This window comes from Cinclus cinclus, chromosome 5 (genome assembly GCF_963662255.1).
Source record: "Cinclus cinclus chromosome 5, bCinCin1.1, whole genome shotgun sequence".
Classification (NCBI taxonomy): Eukaryota; Metazoa; Chordata; class Aves; order Passeriformes; family Cinclidae; genus Cinclus; species Cinclus cinclus.
Genome location: NC_085050.1, coordinates 46,933,317 through 46,959,539, shown reverse-complemented (window position 1 = coordinate 46,959,539; position 26,223 = coordinate 46,933,317). Strand labels below are relative to the sequence as shown.

The window sequence follows — 26,223 nt, the reverse complement described above, 5'->3', positions numbered from 1 at the left end:
TGTTTTCAGACTGACATTGAAAAAGTTAAAAAGATTGCAGAATACCACATCAAGTGACTGGGAAGAAAACCCAAACCTTCAGCAATTCAAAACACACTCATGTGAATGGAAAATTGAAGGGGTTGAGGCTCATCTTTTCACCAAAGTTCAATACTCATTACATATTTTGTGAAATTATATAAGGAAAAGAAATCTGGCAGTTTTTTTTCCAGAGCCTTCCCCACTACCCACTCCTTCATGCCTACAGCAAAAGCAACATTGCCATGGCTCTCCCCTTCATTTCTTATATTAATTCCTGCTATCAGCAAAAACAATCACCCAGTGTAAGTCCCACTACTTTTGCCATGCTTAATATTAATAATTAATAAACTGTTCCATTTTTCAGCCACAATTACTTTCTCATTTCTATAACATGCCTGCATATGTGTTTTCTCTCCAGGATTTCTAGGATCATTTTCTGGGGGAAGACAGTGGACTAAGAAGCTCTTTGTCAAAGACTTGAGTACAGCAGAGATGGACAGACAGCCAAGCTGCTCTTTTCAAAACTGCATCCTTTAAAAAAGCCAGCTCTGTACCCTCTCTTTCCAAACAATACCCACTAACAAATAAATAAATCAATTCCTCAGAATATTCTCTAAAGAGAAACCATAGAAATACCTGTTGTAACTGACATAAAGCATGGAAGAAAAACTAGGAAAAAAAAAAATTTAACCCCCAGGAAAGCCATACTGTACAAAGGAAAACTCCAAAATTATGCTTCACCATCTCATCTTCTTCTGGAAAGAAGTTCAGAGTAAATACAGGCAGAATAAATTTTGCAGTCTCTCCAATTTTCCCATTGTAGATAAAACATGCTAGCAAGCTGGGGGCAGTGTGTTTGAAAATTCATAGGTGGATTTAAAAAATAAGTATTTCTTTTAACAAAAAATTTATATACTCGTAGCTACAGCAAACATTACAGATTTTGCAGTAACAAATTGTACAAATTTAAAGAAGTGGGCGTTTTTAATGTTTGCTAAAAAATAAACATTAGACAAAATGCACATAAGTGCCAAAGTATTTTTTTTTACTGAACAGTACAATACTTCCTCTGTATATCTGAAGCTGCCCTGTGTATCTAAACTTACTCTACAAACTTGAGAAAACACAGGCTGCCACCTCATAAAAATTGCACGTATGTTGCCATCCTTGCCCTGCAGCACACATCCTAGAAGGAACTCAAATCCAGTTGAATCACTCCTCTAGCTCCTAGACAAAAATACAAAACATTTCATTTGCCTGCTGGTCCCCAGAGTAGTGAGCAGAAGGGAGGAACTCCTTTGTAACTGGAGGAAATGGGGCAAACCTGTCAAACACACAGCAATAAAAGAGCCAACATATATTAATGCAACACCTTGAGCAAAGTACAGCAAGTAAGTCCTTAATAAAAGAATAACAAAACAGAGATAATAGATTTTGTTATAATGAACCACTTTGTCATGCCAAACACAAAACTGATCTGTCAACAGTTCAGCTTAAACATTTCTGCCAACAAAGACAAAGCAACAAAGCAACAAAGTAACTCCCCAAAAGTAACCCATTTGCCTTCCTGCTGTGGGCGAATTTTCCCTCCTCATGGACTTTTTTTTGCTAGCTAAGAGTCAAAAGACAGCTGGAAAATAAGGGGAAGTTTGGTACAAATCAGGGGAAGAAAGGAGACCATGCCCTGACTGGAAACAGGATATGTGGAGTGATATGAAAGACTAGTGTTGGTATCCCAGAGTAACAAGCAGCTACTTAACTTGGAACATTCTTTCCCTCCCTTATCACCCCCATCAGATTTTATGATACAGATATTACTTACTTGTATACAACTGATGCATTTGTTTTGTCTCATTTTTAAAAGCTGTATTTTAACACCTTCTCTGAAGATGTTTGTAGTAGCAGTGCTCAGTCACAGTAACTCAACTCAAACTTCTCCTGATCTGAGCCATGGTAGGGTCTCTGCATATTCACTCAGGCTCTGTGCCCTAATGTGACTAAGAGCATATTCTAAGATGAAAGAATACTGCAGTTTACAGAAAATTATTGAAATCTGAATCTGCAAACTGCTAGCCTCACTGAAAAATAACTATTAAAACACCAGCTGGGGAAAAATTAATTTTCTATTTATACTCAAGCACTTTCTGCTATTCCTGTTTGAATAACACACAACAAGATAGAAATACAGCAATAACAGTACCTACTGCCAATGTCCTGGAGGTCTGAGAAGGGTTACATTATTTACCAGCAATGAAAGAAAAATTAAGCACTACACATAAATCAAGTTCTGTCATTTTAAGTCCTTTATAGCAACCTCATTGTTTTAAATGCTTTACTGGTTAAATGCATAATAGAACAAATTATTTCAGCTTGAAGGGACCTACAGTGATCTTATAGTTCAACTGTCTGACCATTTCAGGGTTGACCAAAAGCTAAAGTACATGGTTAAGAGCATTATCCAAATCTTCTTCTGCAGTGATAGGCTTGGGGCATTGACCATGTCTTGTAGAAATCTGTTCTAGTATATGACCATCCTCTCAGCCAAGAAATGCTAATATGCAGTCTAAAAACCTCCCCTGGCACACCTTTGAACCATTCCTATGCTTCCTGTCATTGGAACCTGGGAGAAGAGCTCAGCACCTCCCTGTGCACCTCCCCTCCTCAGGAAACTTGAGAGACCAGTGACAACATCTCTCAGCAGGATTACACATATGATTTCCTCAAAAGAATAATTTATTGCCCTAAATGACAATATAGCTCATTATAAAGCTGGAAATGAAATAGCACCACAGGAAAAAAAAGAAGTCTGAGAGAAGGAAAGAGACACTAATTCATTAATTAAAGAGCTTTTGTTTACCAGAATGTTGTCATAAGGAGAACATTCCTTCTTCATAACCAGCAAGTCTCATCAGATGGAGTACAGGGCTGTCTGTTCAAGACATACCCTATACAAGGATACTATAAGCACCAGTCACCATCCTGCCCAAATGGAAAGTGTTGATAAATCATGCATACTTTATTGTTACTGGAAAACTATGTACAAGAACTCTACTGTCACAGGTATATCCATAAATAAAGCATCTTCCAAAACAGGTGCTCCCTCTGTTGCTGGACAGAAAGGAAATACATAAACTGCATCTCTCCTCGGCATGACAACTCTGCAGGTTTCTCTGTAAGCCTGCAGTAAAAGTTTTATTGCATTCTGCATGAAGTAGGAAATAATACTGCTTTCTCACTCACTTTCAGAAACCTCACTAGATTTAAAGACTCTGTTTGTCTCAATTCAAAATATAATTGGTCAGAAAATATTTCTACATTCCTCATTCATCACAATCATTAATGATCTTAGAAATACTAAATAAAATATGTTTAAGTGATCCTCTTATTAGGTAATGTGATTACTAGCAGATCCTAAACCAATCTGTTTTTCCAATGGCTTTATTTCAAAGTTATTCTAAGATACAGTTCATTGTTATCTTTCCAAAAAGTAGTATTTTAAATTTCCATTTAACCTAAAAGGAAAGACCATGCAAGAGTTAACACAGTGCCCTAGGTGTGTTAGTTCAGCATGAGCTAACTCAGCATTACCAGTCCTTCCTGAGAGTTCAAACCATCAAGGAGAAATCAAGCAGAATATTGTACCTTCCCCAACACCAGTTTAGGATTCCTGCTTACCCCTTTCTATAAAAGCCCAGTTACTGATGCAGGAAATTGTGAGATTATTACTGACAGAACTTGCTTCCTGATGCTGACTCTCCTTTTTTGCCATCCTCTGAGCATCCCTTAGCAGAGAAAAGACAGGTTATAAAGAATTGGGTCTGTCTTCAGAAAGCAGCACAATGAAAACTGCAAGGAGGAAGAACGAACACCCAGAGAAAGGACAGCTCTTGCTGGATCACACTGTGTGAATAAAACTGTTCTAGCCATAAAATTCTTTGCTGCAATCAAAATGGTTTTGGATTTAGACAAAGGACACAAAGAAAGGAACAAGTAAGGAAATATTAAAAGAGAAGGAGTACAAAAACTTTCTGGATTCTCTTTTTCTGTTCAACAGTCACACCAGCAGCCCTGACCCTTGGCAGTGGCCTCTCTAGGAGTCCAACAGTGTAAGATGTCAGTCTGCCTCTGGTTTTTGTCAGACAGTTTTTATAGCTACCATTTTGGTCCAAACAGAAGGTTATGCTTAGATATGGAAGCCCACATAATTCTTGAGCATACAGACAGCACTTCACAAGAAAATTTCCCTCAGTGGTGTCCTTCAGCAACTCAAACCACACTTAGAAATATGATACTTTCAGATTTCAGGCAGGGGGATTCCTAGCCAGCAGCTAAGAAGGATCTCAACAAACAGTTACATTCTTCTTTTCCTTCCCGTTTTTCTTACCTTCTCCAAGATGCTGCTCCCAGTCTTTGCAAAGACACAATAACCTACACAGAAATTACAGCCACATATAGTAAGAAGCCACAATGCACACAAGTCATAAATAATTTTCCTTCTGATCTGCTAGGTGATCAGGAGAAAAACACTCACCTACCATCTTGCAGTAGTCAAGTAGGCAGTAGGCAGACAAAAGTAGGCAGATTCTGTAGATGGAGCTACATTTGCCCTTACAGTCAGCAGGAATAGGTTCCCCTGCTTAGCTCCACATGATTTCAAGAGAAGAGAGATCCATGAAAGGAAGATATACTGCATAGTTAGACCAACAATGTCTAGAACACTGATCAGTTCTCATCTAGCTCCCTGAGGATAATGCACCATTTGAAAAGGCAGCACTTAAAATACTCATCTTTTAGATTTGTGGGGAAGAACAGCAATGCAAACACAGAAATGTTATTCTCTCCATTCTTAGACAAATATATTTAATCTTATACCTACATACAATGTTGTTTTGGGTTTTTGCTCTTTCCATTCCTCTAATTTGATAATCAATTCTTTTTTCTTGTGCAGATAGGAAAGAAATTGTCTTTCTTTACTGAAAAGGCTGTTCACTAAGTATTTTTTAGCTATGACTGAGACAAAGTAAATAGAATCTGGACACCTCCTTTCAAAGGAAAGGTTATTTCTGTCTGTCCTGCCAGATAGAATTAATCCTTCACTTGCAGGGCAATAGATGACAAGAGACTAACCAGCAGAGCCACATATGAAACAGTATATTACTGAGAAACTAATGTCTCTTTCACACAGGTTTGCCTTGCCCACATTTTAACAAGAACTTGCTTAAGAACAAAAACCCAGGCTTGTTTACAACTGCAAAATGGACACCCAGGTTTTTGAATGGTTCTACAAACTGGCAGCAGTCAGCATCAGATTATCTGTTCAACTTGAGCACAAAATTGCCTTTAACATGTGAGATTTACCTTGCAGGCAAAAGTAGCTGAAATGTAGACTCCCTGCATCCATTCCTGCAATAGTCTGGCCACAGCAGGAAGTTTGTCCTGAAGGGTTAATTCAGAACTGACCATACATTGAAGTGAGCTCTTGACTGCCCAGTTCAACAGTGGATGTAAGTCAAGATGCCAGCACAGCCTATACCCTGCCTCACTCCTGAGCACAGTACTGAAAGCCTACCACTCCAGGGAAGTGCAAACCAGGCAATCAGGCAGGAATAGAACACATACCAACTTGCCTTATGACTTAGGGCAAGTCAATGACTGCAAAAGAGTATTAAGCTACAGAAATCATGTTGCATAATCCTCCAAGTAGAGTCTCTTAGACTAGTAACTACCAAAACATTGAAGTAGCAAGAGTAATATGATCATCCAAAATTACTGATAAAAATACTAGTAAAGGCTGGATTTTATTAATAAAAAAATTATTTTCAGTTTTCAGCTATTCAAAAGATTCTCAAAGCTCTGCCTTCCTTTCACACTGTTTGTAGGAACAGAGCTCATAAAGGCAAGGTGCATATTTTATCAAGTCCAGCTCCCTACATGAATTTATTCAAAAGCTTTCCAGAAATTAATAGCCCTATTTCTCTGGATTTGATGAGATCACGTTTGTTTTTTGTTACTTATGCCCCCTACACCATGTCACTTTCCTGAAAGTAAAAGTAGACTGCATACAGAAAATGAAGGGATTCTGCACAGAATCAGTCACTTGTCATGAAAAGCTGCTACTTTAGGGCTGACAGTGGCGGATGTGAGGATCTGAGAGGTATTCAAAGGTACTGATATGCATTATAGGAGTTTCAAATTTTAGACAGACACAAGCTCTTCTAGCCAGTTTATTAGGTTTATTCCTGAGAACAGCTGGCAGCCTTGTCAGTCACTTTTATCACCTGGGTTGGCTCTGTCAGACACATACATATAGCAAGAGGTAATGACTTTGTTGAAGATGGCAGTCAGATGAAAGGCTGCCATGAGTTTGCTACTTGTGTAAGGACAGAACTGTTTGCCTGCCCAGATCGAAAGAACAAACTGATTTTTGAATTTAGGCCAAAATGTTCTTGTCATTATACAAAATAAAAATCAAACAAACAAGTACAACATTGTATTCTGAGAAGACAAGCAAAAACAAATTTGCACTGCACAGAAGGATACAGACCATTATGTTATATGGCCAATAATTAATCAAATTAAGTTACAAACTGAAAATGCTACTAAAACAACAGACAGGAGGTTTAATTTCAAAACACAAGGGAATGCCTTCAAAAGAGTGAAGAGTGAATGCTAACTTTTTAAGTGACCAAAGGAACATACAGGACTAGAGAAATGAAACATGGCATTCCAAAGTCACTACCTACAGAAAAGGCAGCTATTTAAAATATGTTCTGATAACAACATTTCAAAATAAATTATTGAAAACATTATAGTGTCAGTCATCTTATGTACCTGACAAAAAAGAACATTATCTGTGAATAACAGTGTCCTGGAGATATCTTTGAGAACTTTTTTATGTTTGTAAATTGTTTTAAATAGTCCTTACATACTGAGACATTTATGTAACCAGTCCCCTTCCCTGCATTCTCCAAAAAGCCTCAAATCACTGCTTGTACTCTTTGCAGAGTAAAATTCCATGTCTGTATTTTCCCAATCCTTCAAAAATTACAATGTTCTCTCTGGAATGTAACACCTCACTCTTCTACCAAAAAGGAAGCCATCAACCACCAGTAAGTTTTCCAGCTCCCCTTGGCTTATTCACTGACCCTATCTAGACTCTTATCTTCATTTTGCTCTTTGAAGATATTTCACCTGTGAAGCTCTACGTACATTTCACTGCTGCAGTCAACCAGCTGCAATTTATGGATAGAAAAGACATACTCCTTCATGAAAAAATAATGTGGTTTTAATGTCTTACTAATTCTTGCCTTGAATGCTATCTGAAGACAGAACATCCTTCTCCTCTGCTTGGCAGCACTGACTGTCTTCACACCAGCTTTGCCTCTGTTTTAATCAGGATAGCAATACAGAATGTGGAGACCAAAAACAGTACTATGAAGAAATGGAAACTGCACAACATCAAAAAGTAAAAGAGTTGAACATGCACCTGCCTATCCGTGCACCCCCCAAGAACACTGAAGAAACCAGCAGATCATTTTTATTGAAGATGTGGTAAGAAAGTACAATAAATTCACCATGACAGGTGACATTGCTAGTTCCTTTTATGGGATGGGGGGGATCAATTCAAGCACCTGCAGATCCTCATGCTTGACCTCCAGAGCAAATATACAAGTCAAAAGCAATTCTCAAGGAAAGATGACAGGTGCAGTATGTGACAGCATCAGAAAGGTAAATTACCCCAAACAAATTTTTGATGTAATGATTAAAATGAAAACACAGCATATCTTATCCATGCAGATAAGTAGGGAATTATTAGTTCAGATGGGGATTAACAGAGGTATTTTAAGAACAACAAAGAACCTGAAAGGCAGACAAATCATGTTATCCTTGAAAAAAAAAAAACACTGAGCACAAAAGTAGGCGGCAGACTACTCTGTGTTTCAAATTACTTATTCCCAGTAACTTCAATTCAGTGCTAGTTCATGCAGTGCTCTGGCAAGGCTGATCACTACAATAGTCACAGCGATATCAAGGCTGCCATTAAACTGAATTACAACAGCAAAGTATAAAAAAAAAAATCATTGTGAATGCAATCAAATCCATAAAGTTGTGACGTGACAAATGAGAGACAGGTAATCCAAAGCCATCAACAACCATACTGTCTGTGCCTACGGAGGGAACTTGAACATGCCAGATAAGGTTAGGGAATTCTGCTCCAGGGATATACAGCTATAACGTTACTTCATTCAATTTTTCTTCAAACGTGCAGGAAGCCAAGATACCTTTTGCACAATTCTTTACTAGCCCTCGTATCTTTTGAATATTTAAACTGAAATGCCATCATCTTTTTCCTTTCTGGGAAAAAAAATTTACTTTGCTCTAGGAGTGTAAATGAATCGTCAAGGTCAGATTGGTGATCCTCTAGGCCACCAAAGTAGTAACAAGATGATTTTAAACAAATTAAAAATCGGTTCACACTGCATTTACTTGCACCCTTTCCCTTCAGTCTTTCAAGCTTAATTCAGGTCTTCTCCTCTTCATCTGAACTTTTCAAATTTAATTTATATTTTTCCACTACTGAGAAAATCAGATGATAAAAAGACTATTCCAGGACCCCAAAATAATATAGTTAGAACACTCTAAAGTATGCTTAACATTAAGCATACATGTGAGCAGCCCCATGGACCTTGATATTGTCATGTCTAATGCACTTTGTTGAACTGCAGCTACAAAGATGAGCTATCATGTTTCTTTACCACAAAAAAAGAAGTGCCTTACTCTCCAATTCAAACACAATCAATTGCTCTGTCTGGTACCATTATCACAGCCAGCCTTCCCTCCTCGAATGTTTTACACATGCATTGTATTGTGGTGGAGCAGCACAATAACAATAATAGAGTTATCAGTCTATCTAAGGCACTCAATAGTCTATAGGAACAATAACTCTGAGTAGTTAATTATGAAAATTTGGACTCTTCCCGCATTACCATGGAGTACCAAATCCTCTTCTCTTCTGACAAGCTAGGAAAAGCGTTTCTTGCAACTTCTACCTGATACAGATTCAATTCATTCAAATAGTTTCTTTCCAAACCTCCCTAACCTCTCCTTGACTGCCAAGCAGGGGAAGTATACTTCAGCCCTCTGGAGACCACTGGAGGAGGAAGAAAACAAGAGAAAAAATAAGGACTTGTTTCAGACATGACGTTCTCAAAGTATATAGGTACTCAGAAACATAGAAAGTAGCTATTCTAGAGATTATGACAGTCAGGAAAAGAAACAAAACAGGAAAAAGACAGAACTGGTCCCGGACAACAGAAAAAAGAGTTACAGACAGGAACTCTTCTAATATCAAGAAAGACATTAAGAATCCTCTAGGTGAATTAAGGAGTATAAATATTTCCTTGGTGCATAGCACACATCACTGGATACCATGAGCAGAAACAAGATTAAAGCACAACAGAACAGAAAGCAGAACAGAAAATAGATTAAAAACAGGGATTTGGATGTAAATCCATTCCAAACATTTAACACACCCTGGACGGCAGTCATAAAACACTGACCACTGACATACTGCCTTGTTACAGATACAGTTCTTTAAACTGCCATTACTAGTAGTAAGGTCCTGCTCAAGGCAGTCTTTCTCTCACAAGACTGTTCTGAGAAGCAGAGCTTTTAAAACACACTCACCTGACAACTATGATACATGCAAACAAGATGGTAAGGTGAATATATTCAGGACCTGGTGACATTCCTTGAAATCTTCACCCCTCAAAAACTATAGCAAGATTAATTCCACCTCCATACCCCATTTGCTTAGCAAACACCTGCAAAGACTGAAGAAATAAGAGCAATGGCAACACTGCAACCTTCAGCATGCAGCTGTGCTTGTGCTATATACAAAGGCCAGCAAATTCATACTGGTGCAGTACTTCAAATGAAGAATAGCATTAAACATAGCATGGCAGGATCAAATGAACTAGAGACAATAAATCTGGCATTAACAGAATGAAAAGTGACCGAGAAAATCTAATCCTCTAAGAAGAAAATATCCTTGGCCACACACAGAAACACCTCTCGTTATTTCTGCCGAAGGCTGTCCTGGTTTGAAAAGACAGGTGTGCTAATGAAGAGCACGGCATTCCCCCAGAATGGAGCCAATAAATCCCTCTGTATGAATTAGTATAATTTTGAACATAAGGGGCTCTTAGGCAAAGATATAGGGCTAGGAATAACAGTCCTTTACTAGTATATCTAGCAAGACAAACAAAATAACACCACCTATGAAATCAACAACAAACAGAACAGTAACCCAGTTTTAGTCCTTTTTGGCCACAGACACTCTTCCCTGTGCTGCAGTTACTGGTGGTGGACAGGGTCAGGTCCCGCGCAGCTGCAGTGGTGATGGAGGTGGTGTTCCAGTGGGAAAGGGATGAAGGAGAGACTTTGCTCACAGCATCAGTCCCAATGCTCCAACAGGATGTTTGGAGATAGTAGGCTGAAGCAAGAAGGCAGCAGTGCAGGGTTCAACAACAGAAGAGACAGCTTCCAGCGTTGGGATGGCGGGGGTGGGGTAGCAGCAGCCGCCCTCCTCCTCCAACTCCAAGAGCAAGTGAGCAAGTGCCTCCCACCTCCATTTATCTTTTGATCTCCTGGTGTTTGTTCCCCCCTCCCCACGAGAGAAACTCTGAAAAAAAGAAACAGGGAGTCTCCCCCTTCCCCCGTCACAGCGCTACTTAGCATGTCAAAGGGGAAAAACTCCATAGACAGAGAGGAAAGAGAAAAGAAAAAAACCAACCCCCAACATTATCCACCCCGAATTTTCCCATACCATCATGCTACATCAAATTAAACTCTTCAAATTATAGACATACATACAGTTACAGATACAGGCACATATAAATAAAAAAACACTAAGGTCTTCCAGGGGTATGCATCAGGTCTTTCCATCCCTTTGCATCACCCACCAGGTGCAACCTGGTCCCTGAGCGAAGACAACCCCACAAATTGGATTGTCTTTGCTGGAGGCAGAATTCACCCAAACAGTTTTTCCTAGCATACCTCTCATGTGTACCAGGGGAACCTTATCCCCATCTGGTGTTCCCAAGGACTCAGACTGGGCAGGGCCTGCTCGATTAGTGGAACCTCAGGTGTTCACTAACCATGTGGCCTTTGGTAGATTAATCTCCCAGTTCTTGAAAGTCCCCCCACCCAGTGCCTTCAAGGTGGTTTTAAGCAGCCCATTGCACCGTTCCACTTTCCCAGCCGCTGGTGCGCGATAAGGAATGTGGTACACCCACTTGATGCCGCGTTCCCGAGCAGAGGTGTTTATAAGGATATTCTTTAAATGTATCCCATTGTCTGACTCAATTCTCTCAGGGGTACCATGTCTCCAAAGGACTTGCTTTTCCAGGCCCAGGATGGTGTTGTGGGCAGTGGCATGAGGCACAGGGTAGGTCTCCAACCATCCAGTGGTGGCTTCCACCATGGTCAGCACGTAGCGCTTGCCTTGGCGTGTCTGAGGCAGTGTGATGTAGTCAATCTGCCAGGCCTCCCCATACTTATATTTGGACCACCGCCCCCCATACCAGAGGGGCTTCACTCGCTTGGCTTGCTTGATGGCAGCACATGTCTCACAGTCATGGATAACCTGGGAAATACTGTCCATGGTTAGATCCACCCCTCGGTCTTGTGCCCACTTATAGGTAGCATCTCTGCCTTGATGACCCTGAGGCATCATGGGCCCACTGAGTCAGGAACAACTCTCCCTTGTGTTCCCAATCTAAATTTATCTGTGACACCTCTATTTTCGCAGCCTGATCTACCTGCACATTGTTTTGGTGCTCCTCATTAGCCTGAGTCTTGGGAACATGGACTTTTATGGGGAGCTTCTCTACCCGACTGGCAATGTCTTTCCACTCATCCGCAGCCCATATTGGTCTTCCCCTACGTTGCCAGTTAGCTTTTTTCCATCTTTCCAGCTGACCCACAGAGCATTGGCTACCATCCATGAATCAGTGTAAAGCTCTGGCCACTTCTTTCTTTCAGCCGTGCCCAGGGCCAGCTGAATGGCTTTGAGTTCAGCAAGTTGACTTGATTCACCTTCTCCTTCAGTAGCTTGTGCAATCTGTCGTGTGGGGCTCCAAATGGCTGCTTTCCACTTCTGGTTCATCTTCACGATGTGACAGGAACCATCAGTGAAAAGAGCATGTTTCATATGCTGGCAGTTGGTTGTATGGTGGGGCTTCATCAGCCTGGGTCACTTGTTCTTGCTCCTCTTCATCAGCAAGACCAAAATTTTCACCTTCTGGCCAGTTTGTAATTATTTCCAAAATCCCAGGGCGATTTAGGTTTCTAATACAGGTGCATGGTGTGATGAGAGCAATCCGCTTGCTCCATGTGGCATCGGTGACATGGTGGGTAGAGGGAACCTTTTCTTTAAACATCCACCCCAGCACTGGTAGTCGGGGTGCCAGGAGGAGCTGTGCTTCTGTGCCAATCACCTCTGAGGCAGCTTGAACTTCTTCATAGGAGGTGAAGATTTCCTTCTTTGTGAAAGTATAGTTGGCTTCAGACCCTCTGTAACTTCAGCTCCAGAATCCCAGTGGTCAGCCTCAAGTCTTCCCAGGCACTTTTTACCAAAGGCTCCAAGACAAACCACTGTTCCCGGCTGCAGAGTAGAGCACGTTCTTCACTTCAGGTCCTGTCCTGAGGGGGCCAAGGGCTACCACACTGAGTGATTTCCTGTTTGATCTGAGCAAAGGTTTGCTGCTATTGAGGACCTCCATGGAAATCGTTCTTGCGGGTGACCAGGTAGAGAGGGCTCACGATCTGGCTGTACTCAGGAATGTGCATTCTCCAAAAGCCTATGGCACTTAGGAAAGCTTGTATTTCCTTCTTGTTGGTTGGTGGAGACATCGTGGTGATCTTATTGATGACCTCAGTGGGGATTTAGTGCCGCCTGTCTTGCCACTTTACTCCCAGGAACTGGATCTCTCGGGCAGGACCTTTGACTTTGCTCCTCTTGATGGCAAAACCGGCTCCCAGCAGAATCTGGATGATCTTCTCTCCTTTCCCAAATACTTCCATTGCCGTGTTCCCCCACACAATGATGTCATCAATGTATTGCAGATGTTCTGGAGCTTCACCCTTTTCCAGGGCAGCCTGGATCAGTCCATGGCAGATGGTGGGGCTGTGTTTCCACCCCTGGGGCAGTTGGTTCCAGGTGTACTGCACGCCCCTCCAGGTGAAAGCAAACTGAGGCCTGCACTCTGCTGCCAGAGGAATGGAGAAAAATGCCTTGGCAATATCAGTAGTGTCAGTCACTTTGCTGCCTTGGACTCCAGCTCGTACTGGAGTTCCAGCATGTCCGGCACGGCAGCGCTCAGCGGTGGAGTCACTTCATTCAATGCACGATAGTCCACAGTCAATCTCCATTCTCCATCAGACTTGCGCACAGGCCAGATGGGGCTGTTGAAGGGTGAGTGGGTTTTGCTGACCACCCCTTGGCCCTCTAGCTCACAGATCATCTTACGGACGGGGATCACGCCATCTTGATTCATCCAGTACTGCTGGCAGTGCACCACTGAGGTGGCAACTGGCACTTGCTGCTCCTTCACCTTCAGGAGTCCCACTGCAGATGGGTTCTCTGACAGTCCAAGCAAGGCGTTCAATTTCTTAATGCCTTCTACCTCTACAGCAGCTTTTCCAAAAGTCCACCTGAGTCCCTTTGGGCTTGTCCTGTGCCGGACACAGCCACTCAGAGCTGGCTCTGACAGACCCAATGCTGGACAAAGCTGACCCCATCAAGTGGCAATGGTAGTGCCTCTGTGCTGATGTATTTAAGAAAGGGTAAAAAATACTTCAGAGCAGCTGTAAAAGAGGAGCTACAACACATGAAAGTAGCTCCTGCAGACACACAGATCAGAAAAAAAGAAGAGGGAGGAGATGCCGTGGGTGCCAGAAAAGAGATTCCCCCCTTAGTGCCAGAACAGATATCCATCCACGCTGCAGTCCATAGAGAACACCCTCTAGAAACAAGGTGTATCAAATAGAAAAGTGAGGAGAATAAGAATGGATGAAGGGAATATCCTCCCAAGTCTCTGGATCCTGTCTCTAAATCAGCATTGAAAACTACTATTCCACTCTGAACAAAAGTGTAGCTATTTTTGTGGGAGAGGAAAAATCACTGTGGAAAACAAAGGTTTCAGATACATACTAACTATTTAGGAGATATAATCAGTAGCATAGCACACATAGCACACACTTTACAGTCTACTGTTTTGTAATTCTAGTTCTGTAAATGTTGTAACATAAGAGTATGATTTATCAATGCATTTCCAAAACAAAAGGGCTTTGCTTAACTTCCAATACAGCTTGCCTGATGCATGAAAAATTTCCATTAATAATGTGGTACCAATTCAAAATTGCATGTCTTTGTGCAAGACTGACAACAGATTAACTATTATGTTAAAATTAGAAACTGTTCAATGCTACCAAGCAAGTAAAGTAACTAATCACACAGCTCTTTTAGGCATAAGAACAGTTGCATTGCACTACAGGGGAAAGTTATGAAGCGTGTGATTAAATGCAACTAAATTGGGTACAAATCATAAAAAATGCAATTCTGAAATGTCTCTAAAGCACACTGGAAACAAATGGGCTTGTGAGACATGAAAAACAGTATTTTTTGCCAGAGTTTGTCCTTCATGTATGGAAGATGTAAAGATAAAGGAAGACCACAACTGCTGCATTTTCAAAAACACAGATGACTTCTTACTTCCCAGTGAGGTCAAGCTTTATAAAATCATCTCAAAACTATTACATAGAGATTCAGCATAAAGCTTGATAGTAAGGAAATTTCTGCTGTATTTCAAACTTTGAACCTTCATGCAAGTCTGCTAAGCAGCCACATATAAATGACAAATTCAGTCTAATTTCAGAGAAAACTGCTATAGCTCAGAAAGAATCTTCATTGCACAGCCACAAGAGACTGACAACCCCCCCACCCAGTAAAATGCTTCCCTACCCTTAGAAAAACAGTAAAAAACAAAAAACAAAGCAAAAACTCCACAAAAAACAAACAAACAAAAGAAACACCAAGCCAAAGAAAACAAAAGCAGCAATTAGCCTCATCAAGTAGGCACAGATGAACAGTAAATATGAGAAGAAATCTCATCCACCACCTAGACATGACATAACTCTAGTAATGAGATAATAAATTTTTAAAAAGGAACACTTGAGCTTCGGAAAGAAAAAGCATCAATGCTCATTTCTAAAAAAGAGACCAAAGATACAGCGAGAAAAAAGGCTACTGTTCTATGCTCCCCTTGTGCTGCCTGGAGTGAGGAGAAATAAACATAGGAAAATTTTCAAGGCTTGTGGTACGTCCTTGAATTATCAGAGGCTCCTGCAAATGGTACCATGAAGAACCACATGCCCAAAGTGGAAGACTGCACCACTCTCTAGCTGGAGGAGAATGCTACAGGGCAAAGAGATCCTATGTTAATCCCAGGATTTGATGTGTGAGGCCCCATTTCCATGGGCAGCACAAAGCCAAACATCTTGCAGCTAAGAAGTATGTTGGACAGACACAAGAAAGAAGCTTACTCACATCAACACATGGTTTGAAGGGCAAATTCTGCCTTTTCATACCTTAACACAACACTTTCATAAACAACTACCATGGATAATGCTCAAAGTTAGTTAAAACCTCAGCCACACTCTCTACAGCTCAGAAACTTCAATTTTTAAAGAAAAAAAACCACCATGTTTCTTTGTTCATGAAGACAGTCAAAACAGAAAATGCAAAATAATGGGTCTGAATGCTCATTACTCTGATGGGAAATACTGCTTTGACCTGCATTATACCCACATAGCATACTTCTAAGTAATTGTATGCAGGAAAAAAAAAAAAACCAAACACCTTTTACAAATAACTTGCTGCATTTTATAAAATCTGGACCAAGGCTTTGTCTACTCACAAGATATGGACTACAGCCAATGCCTTCATGTTACCCATTCTACTCCAGATGGGAACAGAACCCACTGAGACCTTCACTGGAATGGTCTCACGTCTTCCTTCCCGATATGGTGAGCGTTGTGGCCCTGTTTTAGTATGTAGCATTTAAACATCTGAATAAACCCCAGCTTAAGCCTAGATCTTTCTTGGATCATAGCTAGAGTGGTTCAGCATCTGGCAGAATTGAGACCTAAGGATATGCAAGAAGAAATTAGCAACTTCCATTTAAATGCTAATACTTATTTTTCCCAGTAAAATTTGAAGTATAACAAGTATAACTCATCACACAGAAAGAGCCTTGATGATCACAACGAATAATTAGAAAGCATGAAATGAAGCTAATAAATCTTCTATTGAGCCTGACATTTTCAACAAAGGAAAGTACTTGAAGTTTTCAAAACCAGTTCCATCCAATTTATTTTAGACTAATTTTTCCATGTTCTTCAGTTACAGATCCACATATTGGCAGTGCACAAATTAAACTGAAACACCCATCTACTTGAACAATTTTTTTTTAAAGATTTCTTTTTAGTACTACCTCTACAATATAAAATATATTGTATTCTTCAAAGTTCAAGTTCATTCATCAGCACTATCCACCACAGCATCTGCTTCCCTTTCAGTGATAAATTAGGAAATTAGACAAACACTACAGAAGTAGTTTTTTTTTTTCCTTTCTTATTGCAGCCTCCTAGGAGGATATAAACACTGTTTGGTTTGTTTAGATTTTAGCATTTTTAAGCTACATTCTATTCTAAGTATAGGTAAGATTGGGATTAGTTTTACTTGACAATTAAATAATTTTAACAATTAATTAAACAATTTGTATTTTTTTAATACTCATCAACACTGTCATCAACACTGCTTTTTCTTTCACCCTTGTAAAAAGGAAAGATAAAACAAACCAAAGTTCACCAGACTCCAAACCCTGTGATTTCAAACTTAGTAGTCAATACTTACGTTACTTGTGATAGCTTGAATGAACCAGTCAGTGAAATGGCTCCTTAATTTAACAGAAACTTCTTATTTTATTCATAAACTTGCAACACTAACATACCCATTCAGAGAGAAGCGTATTTCTAGAAGGCTCTTCATGTACCAACGAAAAACAACACTTGTGACTTCAGCTACATAAAAACAATACTGTCATTACCTAACCCCAGAAGTGCCTAATTTTTGTTGATAATATAAACACACACATGTGTATGCACATGAGAATTACAACACTTCCATACACTACAGCTCCAGTATAAAACAGCATAAACTCTCTCCAGAGTTAAAAGCATATCTAAAATACAACAGAAGCAATTCAGTTCTATTTCAGTCTTGTAAATGTAACACTCTAAGTAGAGATATATGTATCAAGACTCCACATTAACACTCTATATGACGCCACAATCAACTGTAGGGGGTATCTGGAATATTTCTAGAAAGAAAACAGTCTCTTACAGGTTCCAACTATTCTGTGCAACTGGTCCAATAAGGAAGAGGTTATAGCCATTTGCTTTAGATTGCCCTCCTCCCCCTTCCCTTCTCTCCTCCATGTACGGCCCCTTCAACAGATCAAGTTGCATGGATGGCCTCAAGTGTTTGGATACTGGGCCTGTGTTATAGCACAAAAGACACACATCAGACTTGTGGTGTTTGGCCTGTGAGAAAGTGTACATACACTAAGTAGAAGCTTCTCATACCTCCTTCATCTCTGGAAAGTTCTGTATATCAAAGAAAGATCTAACCCATGAAATGTAAACTGCATCTGAGCCTGCTGAATGAGATCACCTCATCAAGTCAGTCAGGTCAATTCCATTACATTACATATTTCTAGAATTATGAAAGTTCTCTATGCCAATTAACTTTAAAAGACTTCAAGGTAGGTGGTCTAAGCACAGCACCACATGAAAGCAAAACAAGCTTCACTCAAGAAATTACTCTTTACAATAAACCAATTATAGACAGAGCTGGTAGTATTTGCGAGAGCTGAGAGGAAACTAAAGGTTACTTAACAACTATGATTTAAACATGAGTTCCCAATCATAATTCTGCCAACTTTGAATCCTTCAGGCTGAAATTCTTATCTCAATCTATTTTTTTTAATTATAAATTTACCACATCTGTAAGACAGAGTGTTTCTGCTGTCCACAAAGCTCATATATAATACTTTATGCAATTGAATACAATAGAACTCTTCTACTCTGAGAAGAAACTTTAATATTTAAGTATTTTAGAAGAGAGACTTAGATGACCCAAGAGTTCTGCCACATTTCAAACTTAGAAAAAATGCTTAGCATGGCCAACTTGATAAATACAAGTCCATATGTCTAAATGATTGAAGAATATAGCTAGGATTACACAGATCCAGGGAAAAGCAAATAGATACCTACACAAAGAAGGGACAGGAATAAAGGAGAATGCTGGGGAAGGTCTAAAAAAGGTGATAATACAGGATTCGATTTATACTAAAACACATTCTCTCCAATATCTGGTTGACTTTCCATGCATGCTAAACTCAACCTTCGTCTATGTGCATTCTACAAAGACCATACCACTTTCACAGGATCCCTGACTGACATTCTGTATTCAGTATCATGAATAAGAACAGCACACAAATCTTATCTGCAGGACAGCTGCTTTATTTATAAATAAGAAACCACATAGTAACTGCTGGAAGGAGCAATTTAGCAGCAGAATCCAGTGCACATCACAAATCAGTTTATGACAGAGCATCCTAAGGTGAAATGGGATATCCAAGACAAATATCCAGTGTGTGCCTCAAGCCCAGCAAAAGAGCAATACAAAACCTGGGGCATGGAAGTTGCAAAAAGCTTCAAACAAACCCACAGAGTACTGTTACAGTCTTAAATATAAACTGTCTGATCTACAAGAAAATTTTCAGGACCTTTTAAATTTCAAGAGTATTAACTCCTTGGCAAAGACCTACAACTGAACTTAAATTACATCAAGCATACCTGTAGTAAACTTAAAGGGGACACAAAGTTTCTGACCCAACAAGCTGCTCTATGCTGCAGAGAACTTGAATTGCATCTTATGCCCATTACTCATCACAGCAGGAGCACTTCTCAGGTGGCAAGAACATGCCCACCACAGCAAATTTCATGGAGCAGCACCGTAGAGAAAGAGTGCTCAGCACAGCCACACTGTGCAGTCTTGATTCCTTCCCAGAGCACAGTCATTCATCTTGTTGAATGAGGCAGTGGGGAACAGTAAGCAGTCTCATAAGCAGGCTACGTCCTAGCACATGAATAAAAAGGCAAAATCATCTGCCTCTCCCATTTCCTAATCAGTTTATTTTCCTTATGCAACGTTAGCATTCATTTAGATTACTCTGTTAAATCTGGGAAAACATCATCTTAAATGTTTTGTCCATGAATTCACATACTCCACAGATTTCAGCTGGCTCACTACTTTCAGTATTTAAAAGAAGAAAACAAGTATCAAAGACTGCTCTAGAAGCTGGAGTACAAAATATAAAAGCAATGGGAGCTTTTGTATGCAGCAGTTTTCCTGCTAGCTAAAAATTCTTTCCTAAGAGTTCTATACTTACTTACAGACTAAATTACATATTAGAACCAAGCATACATAAAAATTACATTAAAATAGTTAAAACTGCTGCATGACTATACTACTTACAAACAGAACCAAATAAATGAGAAGTTACACGATATAATGTTCTCCATCCATTCAATTCTTACTACTTCACCTGTCAGAATACAGTGTAAAAAGGCCATTTTAGTACAACAATCCAGGAAGGTTATCCATGGACAATGGAAAAATGTAGTAGAGATCTAAATTGTGTTTCATTTTTAGACTGGCAGAAATTGCTATGAGAATCAGATGAGCAACATAGAATAGAAAAAAAAAAACAAACAAAGCACCCTAAACTTAACAACAAACTAACTTACCTGATCAACATTTAGAGAGGAAGAAAGAAAAAAATCAGTAAAGTGCAAAATAGGTTAGTGCTCAATGCAGAGCAACAAAAAGAAGATGAGTGCTCTGATGCACTATGGAAACAGAAAGGCTTCTTACATGTTTCTGCAATTATTTTTCCTAGGGCAGCATCAAAAATCTATTTCCTACTCTTTATTTACAAGCTATGGAGATCTTACTTGTTATTCCGTCTATATATATAACAACAAACCCTGGGAATAAATGCTTTTTTTCAGTTTGACATTGCACAATTTCACGCTAAATAAATTTGTATACACATTAGGTTTCTGAAAGCTTTCAAAGCACCCACAACTCTATATAACAGCAGACCTCAAACAGAAAACCAAAACACCTGATTTAGGTGTTCTGTGAAAACTGAAAAGATAATTTGTTCCTTTGTCTACTTAAAGACTTTGATTCCATTTGAAGAGTAAATGCTACTGAACCGTTACAACAGTAAAAAGGAAAAAAAGAGTGGAAATCCTTGCCAGGGGGGTGGTGCAAATCAAAACTGCTGCTTTTATGAAAAGCATAATCTTAAATCCCACAGTGCCTCTTCTTACCTTACTACCTACACAACAGACTACAGACTTTCAACTCCTTGCCTAAATTGAGGTTACAAAGAATGAAAAGTTGCCTGATCTAGGCTGACACCCACATTCCAAAGAAGCCATTTCAAGATACACATCTACTCTTAAACAAAGGATAAGGATAATAGCACTTAACTCTAAATTATGGAACAGGAGGAAAGAGAGGAGGTCTTATTATCCTAAAATTAAGCCCTATGAAACAAGCACCCAGAGTTGAAGTTACAATAGGAAAAGAAATCTAAGCACATTAAGGCATGGAAACGGACTTTAGGCAGCAGAACATATACACCAGCTCACATAAATCTTTGCACAAATCCCTCAATAAGAGATTAAAGAAATTATGCAGTTATGGAGCCAGAACCAAAATACTTCAGACACTTAAAAGCTGGAATAACTTGTTTCCTATAGGATGGAATACACTGAAACTTATGTTAAATAACCTACCACAATGAAGGAAATATTTAATTACCAGAGAAAAAACAGCAGAAGCTAGAAGGATCTAAAAAAAACCAAGGGAATGAGCAACAAAATAGATTACTGACAAAGCAATAAACACTGCATCCATAATAAAACTCACAAATTTCAGAATTGCTTTAGAGGCTGCCATTTAGCTCTTCTGCAATCAGAGAGGTAATAAAAAATTAACTTTGCCTGAATAAAACCTGGAACAACAAAATGCCACGAAAGCTATTAAATTTAATCCAGAAGTCAATTGCATGCCATACCAGTGCACAGTGCTCAAATCAAGATACATTATCTTGAAATAATAATGCAGTGCTGGAAAGTGGAAAGAGAGTCAGCCATTCCAGCAGTACCGCCAAAGTGCAACTTCCTTTTCACTGAGGTAAAACTTTTTATGTCCACATTCTAAAGATCAAGCACTGCTCTTCTTGAAGAAGAAATATAGCAGAAGTACACACCAAGTATGGCACAACATCTAGAACAAAGAGAGGACTGTTTCTTCCACTTTCCTCTCAATGAGAAAAAAAGGAAATGTGAAGCAGAACTGAAATGTGACCACACCAGAACTGAGAGAAGATGACATTTAACTCCTGGCTTGCTAAGCAACCTGTGCACTTTCTCCAAAGAGGAAAGTGGGAACTAGACCACACACTAAATGAGATTTTTATAAAACCATACATTTATAAATAAATCAAGATAGTCATCATAATAATATTCTCAAAAAAAAAAAACAAAAAAAAACCCCAAAAAACATAAGATAAGATTTAAAATCTGTAGAACTAGATCTTCTAGATGAGGGCCATGAAAATGGTAGACTTCATGTTCCAGGACTGTGCCACAAGTACCTTTTTCCTGTATCTTTCCAAAGACTGGAAGAGCAAGGGCCCAAGCATTGCCAAAGGAAAGTTGATATTCCTCAATGCTCCAGGAAGAAAATGTAACAGATCACCATGGACTCCAAATTGTAAAAGCATCACATGGCATTCATACCAGTGAACTGCTATGACTCAGAGCATATGGTTTATTTCCTCCTCTTAGGTCTTGGTAAAAGAGAAAAGTAAACCTACCTGAATGCTACACAAGTAACGACCACAAAAACATACATTCAAAGCTCAAACAAGTTCTAGAAGAGGCTCTTCAGATCTCTTGCTTTGAGATGTGCATCAACAACTTGTATGAAATACGGTGAACATTTTCTGCATGTCAATGATATTCCTCAACTGCGGGATTTCTTGCCATTTTCTCTAATGCAGCAGATCCAGTGTTACTGTCAGAAAGGACAATGACCTAAACAACTGGGTGGCCCAAAGCATTCTAAGCAGCACCTGCCCTCTTTACCATGAAATTGCTTTTCCTTTTTAGCAGCATTTATTATACTGTTTTGTAAAGACAGAAGCTAAACCTAGTCCAAATTATCTGATTTAGCACATACTGTGTAAGTACTAGAGCAATTAAAGGGAAGGGGGAGAAGGTTAGCACCTCCCAAAATTAAATACAATTGTCTATCTGGGAGGGCCTCAATATCCTAAGAGAACCTGGAAGGAAATAACACCAGCCCAGAAGGAAATAGTTTAGGATTTGAGAGAGTCAAACTGTAAAGGTGCCACAGGAAAAACAAAATTAATGAACTAAAATTTCTTCTGTTACTGCTATTTTTAAAATGGGTACGTTGTACCTAAAATCCATTTTCCATTCTCTGAAGTTCAATAAACTTATTGTAGCGAAATATCAGATTTTTCTCCACCTTACAGGCAAATTATGCATAAATAGCAGTTCACTTCCAAAATAATTGTCCAAATAGATTTCAATATATGAACTGTGCTCCCAGGTTAAATTAAATTAAAAAGTTGACATGACAAATAGGTGAAAACATGAATCTTCATTAACACATGATGTAACCTTAGCACAGCTATACTTTGACTCATCAAGCGGTCCTTCACATCCAAAAATCTCAAGTGAGAAATGCTCAGTGGGACCTAAAGCACTTGTTTGTAAAATACTTCCTTCCCATAGTAAGCAGGAAGATCAGAGTTCAACTTTGAAAATTAATTCTATTAACAAGACCTTACTTCATATCTAAGAAATCTTCCTTTAATCTAGAGATGCAGCAGTTTTTCAGACTTTTTTCATTCTGATCTGTTTCAAGGGAGTAATCCTTGAAACCAACAAAATCCAACCCTGGCATGAAGCAGACAAAAATATATTATCCAACAAAAATGCCTTCAGCTCCTGCTAACAGCTCCTTTGGAAACTGTTCAAGTACAAAGAACAACTATTCACATAAATCATTTCCGAATAGCAGATATATAAATATGGGGAATAAGTGGCAAGAAAGCATTACTGTGTGAAAAAAAAATCAAACAAATATCATTCACATAAATCATTAACAATATTGTTGGCTTGTCATGTATTGTTCGGGGAAGACATAAAAGGATGTTAATCTTTCAAGAGGTGATAATCAGGGTAAGAAAATAATGAAGACTAATAATATGACAAGCAGTGCAAAAGCTCCTAAAGGCCCTATTCTGGATGGGAGTGCCATAGTGCTACACATGGCAACAAAGCTAAGTCCCCATCATAGAAGTCACACACCCCAAAGACAATTAAACTAAAATAGACTAGGATATTAATCTGGTGTGTTTAACAGTTCTTAGATGTTCTTAGATGTGATATGTTTTTGGAGCCTGTAGTACCACTTCAGCCTAAAGAAAAACAGGAATACAAACCTTTTTCTGACATGATTCAGGAACAGTATGGGATGCTAAGTAAGAAGAAACAAAATATTCACCCTCTCAAACATTAAGTGCTTGCTTCACACAAATGCCACCTATTATACAAAAGGAGGAAAATACACTTTTCCAGGTAGTAAAAAGCAGATTGCTTAATTACGTAACTTTTTTTTTTAAAAGAAGATGGTACTGGGTGTTCAATTTCTATAAAATTCCCTTTATTCTACAAAGAAATTTTCAAAGTCTATTTCCATCAAAATATTAGCCTTTCATCTGCATTATCTATCCTTATAAAACACAGATTTTAAGAGAATGTTGCAGGAAAATGGCTGGAAGTCATGCCAGGAACTACTGCATTACATGTCCTCTCTGCAATCCAGGTGAAAAGGAGAGTATACATGTTTCTAGACTGGAAGACAGAAAAGAACAAGTCATTCTGGATTCAGCATTTGCTGCCAGAACAACAGAAATGCTTTTTATGCAGCAGGAATTTCCCTTGCAAAACATACATAATTCTTTATCAAACTGAAAAGGTTTAATCAATTGCCAACAAGTTTTCTGTTTACTTTTGCCGCATTGGAGGTCAAAAGGACACTGTAATCACAGTTCATTCACAAAACAATTAACACAGTTGCAGGAACCTATGCAAATACTTGGTCAAAAGAAGTTTTAAGAGGAATCTGTGCTGTTCAACAACCAATACAGCAGCAATGTGGAAAAGTCTATACGGTCACACAGTTTATTGTGATTCCTATGAGAAAAGGCTGACAGAACTGGAACAGTTCAGCTTCGGAAAGAGAATGCTTTAGGGTGACTTAATTGTGGACTTCCAGTACCTGAAGGGAGTCTACAAGAAAGATGGTGAGAGACTTCTTACAAGAGTGTAGGGAGGACAAGGGGAAATGGATTCAAGCTGAAAGACGGTAGGTTTAAGTTCCATATTAAGATTAAATTCCTTACTGTGAAACTGGAACAGATTGCCCAGAGAAGTTGCGGATGCCCCATCCCTGGAAGTGTTTAAGGCCAGGCTGGATGGAGCTCTAAGCAACCTGGTTTAACGAAAGGTCCTGTCCATAGCAGGGGGGATGGAAATGGATGATCTTTAAGGTCCCTTCCAACCCAGGACATTCTATGATAGACAGAGACAGAAAATGGAATCAAAAATAACAATGCGAGTGGCCTTGATATGCATGCTGCTTAAATTACAGAAAGATATTACAGACTGTGCTCTACTTCCAAAAGCTCTAAATATGAGAATTCCTAAAATCCCACCATTCAATACTAAATACTGAAAATTAAGTTAATATATCCTACTCACCCTTAATCCAGTAATACCTTTAAGTTTTTATGCACCTAATTGCAAAGCATTACTGTAGCTAGAGATTATCCCCAGTCAGACAAATCCTAAGAAATCCCTTAAGCCTCCTTCTTCCAGAAGGATGAAGCAAGACCTGAAGGAAACAACATATGGAAAATGCAAGAAAAATAGCAGCCTAACAAAGATACTGTAAAACAGGGCAGCACCAAGAAAAATACAGCTCTTAATAGCTAGCCTACATTTAAATGACATCTCCAGTGTTAGGTTTTTCAGTTACTGCATATCACATGCCAGCTACAGACTGAGTCCAGCCCTGTTTGCACAGCCTGGAAGTCAGGCATACAGCACACAGCCCTGCATAGACAAGAGCCACCTTGAGGGCAAAGTTGCTAAAACAAAAGGTGATTTTCTTCCTGGGAAGAACGAACTCAAAAATTAAGCCTTTTTATGAACAGCTAGACATGTATTGTCTTGGTTTGAAAGACAGGTGTTTCCTAAGGAAAGCAGAAGCCTCCATTTGAACTGAAAAATATGATCCTTCCTTCCTACAAATTATGATGATTTTGAAATTAAGGGAGCTCTCAGGCAAAGATATGGGGATAGGAAGAACAGTTCTTTACTTGTATATCTAACAAGACAAACAAGAACAACAACAGCTATGAAATTACCCACAAACAGAACACTAACTCAGTCCCAGTGTTTTTTGGCTGCAGGCACCTTTTCCCTGAGCTGCAGTTCCCGGTGCTGGGGGCGGGCGGGTCCCGCAGAGCCTCAGGAGGGCTGGGGGTGATGGCAGAGCTGTCCCAGGGGGAGAGAGAGATGGAGAGAGAGCCCTCTGCTCACGATGTGGGTCCTGGTGCTCAGCAGAGTGCTGGATGGTGGCAGATTACAGGGAGAAGGCAGCAGTGCAGGGTCCGACAGCAGTGAGGATGGCTCCTGGTGCTGGGATGGCAGGGATGGGACAAAGGTGGCAATCGTCCTTCTGATCTGAACTCGGCGGGGGAAATGGGCCAAGCCAGAGCCTTCCGATTCCTCTTCTGGCTGTTTGAATCTTGCAGGGTTTCCGTGTTCTCTCCCCTCCCCCTTGCCACCAGAGCCTAGTCAACAGGTATCTTAACATGTCAATGGGGAAAATTC

General features: G+C 39.5%; 1 protein-coding gene across 1 annotated transcript in view; it reads right to left on the bottom strand.

Annotated features, from left to right (window-relative positions):
• Positions 1-26,223, bottom strand: part of TNKS (tankyrase) — a 142,495-nt gene that overhangs the window by 79,666 nt on the left and 36,606 nt on the right. The window lies entirely within an intron of this gene.